This window comes from Amblyomma maculatum, chromosome 11 (assembly GCF_055883805.1).
Source record: "Amblyomma maculatum isolate TAMU_Amacu chromosome 11, ASM5588380v1, whole genome shotgun sequence".
NCBI classification, from domain to species: Eukaryota; Metazoa; Arthropoda; class Arachnida; order Ixodida; family Ixodidae; genus Amblyomma; species Amblyomma maculatum.
The window spans coordinates 28,886,831-28,892,305 of record NC_139354.1 but is presented as its reverse complement, the minus strand read 5'-3'; the positions used below and the strand labels follow the sequence as shown (position 1 = coordinate 28,892,305).

At 42.3% G+C, this 5,475-nt stretch overlaps 1 long non-coding RNA gene across 1 annotated transcript; it reads left to right on the top strand.

The window, feature by feature from the left end:
* LOC146173269 (uncharacterized) lies at positions 1–5,127 on the top strand. The gene is made up of 4 exons (XR_014701938.1): positions 1–189; positions 357–669; positions 1,726–1,845; positions 4,438–5,127. It is a non-coding gene; the product is annotated as an uncharacterized LOC146173269 (long non-coding RNA).
* The last annotated feature ends 348 nt before the right edge of the window (positions 5,128–5,475 follow it).

Here is a 5,475-nt window from a genome sequence, read left to right as displayed (position 1 = left end):
CGACACCTAAAACACTACCCAATGGGAAGCCTCCTTTACCATTGGAAATGCCAGAGCAGCCAGCGACACCTTACGCACCACCCAAAGGACAATCTGCTTTAGCATTGGAAGTTGGGGCAATGGAAATGACAGAGTAGCCAACGACCCCTTGCGCACCATCTGAATGGCAGGCTACTTCAGCATTGGAAGGTGAGACAATGGTCCACTTTCTGAGCCTAGTATTGCTAACAGCAAACTGGGTAGCCAGCCCTTATTGTGCCACAGATTCGCTTTCTGTCACTTGAACTATTGCACTTTTTGCGCTGTGGTTAAGCCTGAAGTGTGTCTTCAGCCAACACATTTTTATCTGTGTGCAGGAACCTCGAAAGAAGACCGGGTGCTAGAGCTGGAGCAACGGCTCAACCTGGAGCAAAAGCGGCGTCGAAAAGCAGAAAATGAGAGCGATAAGCTCCATGAGTCCCTGGGCCGCATCCTTTCAAATGATCAAATCAAGGCTTTACCAAAGGGCTCAATGAGAGGAGGCTCATGGTCTCCTGGTACACTTCAAAAAGCTCTCCACGTGAAGGTTGCTTGTGGAACCAAAGGGTACGATTTTGTGAAGGAGATTTGTCTCCTTGCCATTAGTAAGGATCTTACAGAACCACACTGAGCACATCAAGCTCAGGCCAGGTAAATTTCAGTCTTTTAACTTTAAAGCTCACAACATTCTCACTTGTATTTGCTCCATAACTGTACTTACTTCCACAGGGATTCTGGATGAGGTTTTGTTGCCCTGAAGGATAGGGTGGCTGCCATGGCTCAAAAAGAAAGGAATGCCTGTTTTTGGTAGATGAAAGGCAGATTTTGCCTCAATTGGATTATGATGCATCAGGATGTGTTATAGGTGCAGCAAATATTTTGTCAGAATTTTCGCATTGATATTATCACACTAGATCAGTATTGTGCGTACAGAAACTGGAAACCTCAAAAGTCCTTTGCATGCTGGGACTAGTCCAAGGTGCTCGGACAAAATGCTTATCACGGAATTTAATCAACTAGGTTGTCAGCATGACATTTTGCACTTTGAAGGCATCTATTTGTGGCACTTTAATTGCATTTATTTATTTATTTTACCCTCAGTGCCGTTAGGTGCTACAGAGGGGAGTGGGTATAACATGCATGAAAAGACACAAAAAAGCAGCAGATAATAAATTAAAAGTAGTACAGGCACGCACTTATATAAAATCTATAATAGCATTTCAAAAGGCAACAGCATCAGTAAGTTCAGCAATATTATGGAGAAGGTGATTCCAGCTGACACAAGTTCTAGGTATGAATGAATCATGAAAACATCTTGTGTGACAAGGAGGGATGCAAACTTTGTGCCGGTGATCAATGCGTGCTGAAATATATGGTGGTCTTTTTAATAACTTGTCTTTAAGATAAGGATTATGATAAATCTTGTGAAAAGTACACAAAGAAGCTATTGACCAGCGATAAGAAAGAAGGGGGAGGGAAAGGTTAGCTTTCATGGCAGTAACACTACTAGTGCGATGATAGTTGGAAAGTATGAAGCGACAACCGCGGTTTTGAACAGATTCTAAGTCAGAAATGAGAGCTTTTGTGAGAGCAAGAGCCATCTAAATGCATTAAATTGGCACAGAAGGTTTCTTTCAATTTATACTCTCCTTATTTGGTCTCTAGCATGCATGCACCTTGATATAACACTGCGCTTGGATTTTTCAGGACAGCCAACAATAGGCCCATCAAATTTTGCCAAAAAAGAACTTGGTGCACATGGACTGGTCTTTATGCTGGCTGGCATCACAAGCAGATGGAAACAGGCAGTGGCCTACCACTTCACTTGTAAGTGACTGGATAGTTGCATTTTAATTTCGATCAATGGTTTTACATATGGCCAGGCTGAAAGCAACAGCATGTTGCCATGCAGGGTTGGATAAGCTAAAAATGTTTTGCTGGCATAGCTATAAAGCCTCCTTCCTGCAACTGCTCGAAAAACCTCGGTGCCAGTGTGTTTCAAACTAGGACCACGGCAGAGAGATCAGCTTTGCTGGCCACTGCATTAGACCACTGTACCATCCTGGTAGCCAGTTCCCTTACATGCTGAGCGGCCAGTCTTTCATACTGCACTGTGAAAGTTGTCTTTTGTGTCTTCTCCTCTGACAAACCTGAAAACCTTAATTAGTTCTCCTTCATCCTGATAAAAAACTAGAGCACCCAGTAAATACTTGCCTAAATGTGGCAAGATGTGTAAAGCAAAGCTAAGCGATGCATAACTTAGCTAGACGAGTGCAAATAATACTTCTGCATGTATACGTATGCTTAGCCAAACTAAACTGCTGCTTTATTTTTTATTAGTAAAGTGGCACATCAACGTACTGCAAAATAGTGATATTTTGTTCCTTCCATAGCATCATTTACCAGCAAACTGAGAGCTGTGTACAGCTGCTGCAACGTGTTTAGTGGCATTCCATTAATTGTGTGGAAGGTGAGATTTGCCAACTTTTGGTGGACATGGGCTGTGAATGACAGTTGCACATCTAGCTCAACACCAAGCACAGTTGCTCAGGTTACAAGCCTGATTTCATGACGTTCAAGAGCAAGGATCTGTATGTCAAGAGGAGAGCAAAGTCCAGTGAGCGTCATTGTTCAGGACTTATCTGCATTGACAAGATAGTTGAATTCCTCAGTCCAGTGTTGACATATGTCAAGGTCAGCCTGGAGGAAAACATGGGCAGCAGGGCCATGAATCGGCTGAAATTGGGTCAGGATGTTGGTGTATAATAAAGACTGGAGCTGATATTTTTGCTGATGCTATCAATTTACTGTATTGTGTAGCTGTGTCCTATAAGTGCTATGCTTTGCTCTAATGTAATTCCAGCAGTGCATTAATATCCCTATTGCGAAACCCAGTGCCACTGGGGCCCAACGTCCCAGCGCCATACCTGATTATCGGATCAATGTGGCGCTGGACACTGGGATGATGCATACTGGGACGTGGCTTACTGGCATGCTCGTATGGGTGGCAGCGGTCGCCCAGGGGAAAAAAAAGCCTTGAATAGAAACTAAAAAAGAATAAAGTAGCTCAAGTAGAATAAAAAAAAAAAGTTCAGTGCCAAGCGCTGACAGGATTCGAACAAGGGACCCTGGGTTTACCAGTAATAGACGCTAACTGCTACACAATGTAGATAACTGAAATGCATATCATTACTTTTGCATTTTAAGTCTGCTTCGTTATTTTGGTGTTGAGACTTTTATGTATCGAAGTGTAGAGGCTATGGATACTGCTATAATGACTGCAACGTCTTGAGCACTGGAGCATGCTGCTAGCTTTCGAAACTTGACAGTAATGTTCTGGATGTCTATGTGCACTATGATGTGCATGCAAAACATTTTAACACGTAGAGTTTCAAGAGCGTCGGCTGTTTGGTCGTGCTCTGCTACCACGCGTGTAATTGCTGCTAAACACTAAGCTCCAGCACAAAACTTCAAGGAATATTTAGTCATATTTTGGTTGTAACTAAATCTTAGTCATCTGTAAACATTTCAGAAAGCATGGTAATGACCGAGGGCTTAGCTAGCTGCTTCATACATAGTGCAGGAAAGAGTGCAAAAAGGGAGAAACGCATACTGGATTTGCATTGCAAGGGCTGTATGTTCTTTTTTTCACCCAGTGGTTCATTGTTCGCCAGACAATTTTTTTTCCCATTTTATTTCTTTCAATCAGTTGTTTCTGCTTGGCCGGTAAGGGGTGCGCTAGCTAATGTTTCGACCTTATTTGAAGCCAGCGATTAAGCCACATTGAGCATTTTGGTGGTAATCAGTGTTCCAGTGCTATCACAAAAAATGATCAAGTTTTTTACAGTAGCCTACATTATTAGTATATTTTTTCAGTTGTCAGTTAATTGCTTGACATAGTGAATGACGTGCGGATCATAGCTGCACCAATCGAGGTCACTTAAAGGTAGACTTGCTCATCTAAATGCTCGAATGAAGATAAATCTGCCTTCATTTTCAACTCAGGTGCCCAATGTGTTTCGTGATAACAGCGATTAGCAGGACAATATTTTTTCATTTGCCCTGTCTCGGCTCCCCAGTTTTCGGACTTCCGACTATTTCCATAATGATACTGGGAGCAGTCTGGCTCCAGAGCATGCGTACAGCACATTTCCGAGTGCCATGAAGGATACCAGTGGCACACCCAGTTTGTATAAACCAAGTCCCAGTATTTTCTTCCATCATACTAGTGCTACCAGTGTCTTCATATCTAAGCTCCAGTGAATCTTGCAGTGCTAGTATTCATAGCACAAACCAATGAGAAAAAAAATGCTGGTTTCATACTGGAAGACGCTGCATTTTGCGATAGGAATATGAGGATATTTTAAAATGTCATATGTTATCTGATACATTATTCATCGTGATGTTTGTTCCTTGCAGCTTCCTCATTCAATGCAGAGGAGGTGAAAAGTTGCCTTTTTGCAATCATTTGCCGTGTGGAAGACGGTGGCATTACGATCGGTGCAGTAGTAACTGATATGGGACCAGGCAACACGGCCATCTGGTGACTCTGTGACATCCAAGTGATAGGATATGGGAAACCAAGCGTGTCATGCCCTCCTCATTGTGGTGAAGGAAGGTGACTCTACTTCTTGGCTGAATGTCCACATCTGCTTAAAAACCTGAGGCCACCTGGTACGAGGACAGCAGATAACTTTGGACATAGCCACAGTGAAAAAGCATAACCTCTCCAGCAGCAAGGCAAGCCTCACAGATCACGTGCCATCTATGCTGTGATTTTACTGTTGTGAACACTTGCTGTGCACAACCTTGTGCAAACTCCAAAATAGAGCATGCCAAATTTGAAGCTATTGAGATGCATCTGGACTGCATATACACAGGTTCATTTTTTGTTAAGGTCCTTGCATTTGAATTTAACAGTGCTTATACCTTTCTTCATTTGCAAATTCAGATTACATCTTTCAACTTGAATGCATTATGCATTAGTACCACTTACCGCGTTCATTGAAATTAAAGCTTGTACAGCAATTTTTGATAGGTAGTAAGTAGTAAGTTGTATTAAACGGTAGTATATTAGTAAACAATACTAATAATGAGGCTCAGGGTGAGCTGCAGTACACAAGATACGTTGTTTCACAGTTACGAATTGCAAGCCCACTGGAATGTTGTGCATTTAGCGACTGATCAAAGAGAGTACCTTGAATGTTTGTACAGTCAAATTCGGATATATCGAACTCGAAGGGGATCGTGAAATTGTTCGATATATTGGCAATTCGATATACAGAAATTGGCTTGAGATGCTACTTGTGATCATGAAAAATGATACTGTATTTGTCGCATAATCAACCCACTCGCATGATGAACCCACACCCCACTTTTCCCCCCGAGAATTCGAAAAAAAAAAAAAAACGTCCAGTAGCGTGTTCCTCCGTTTCAACTTGATTGCACAGGCCTGGT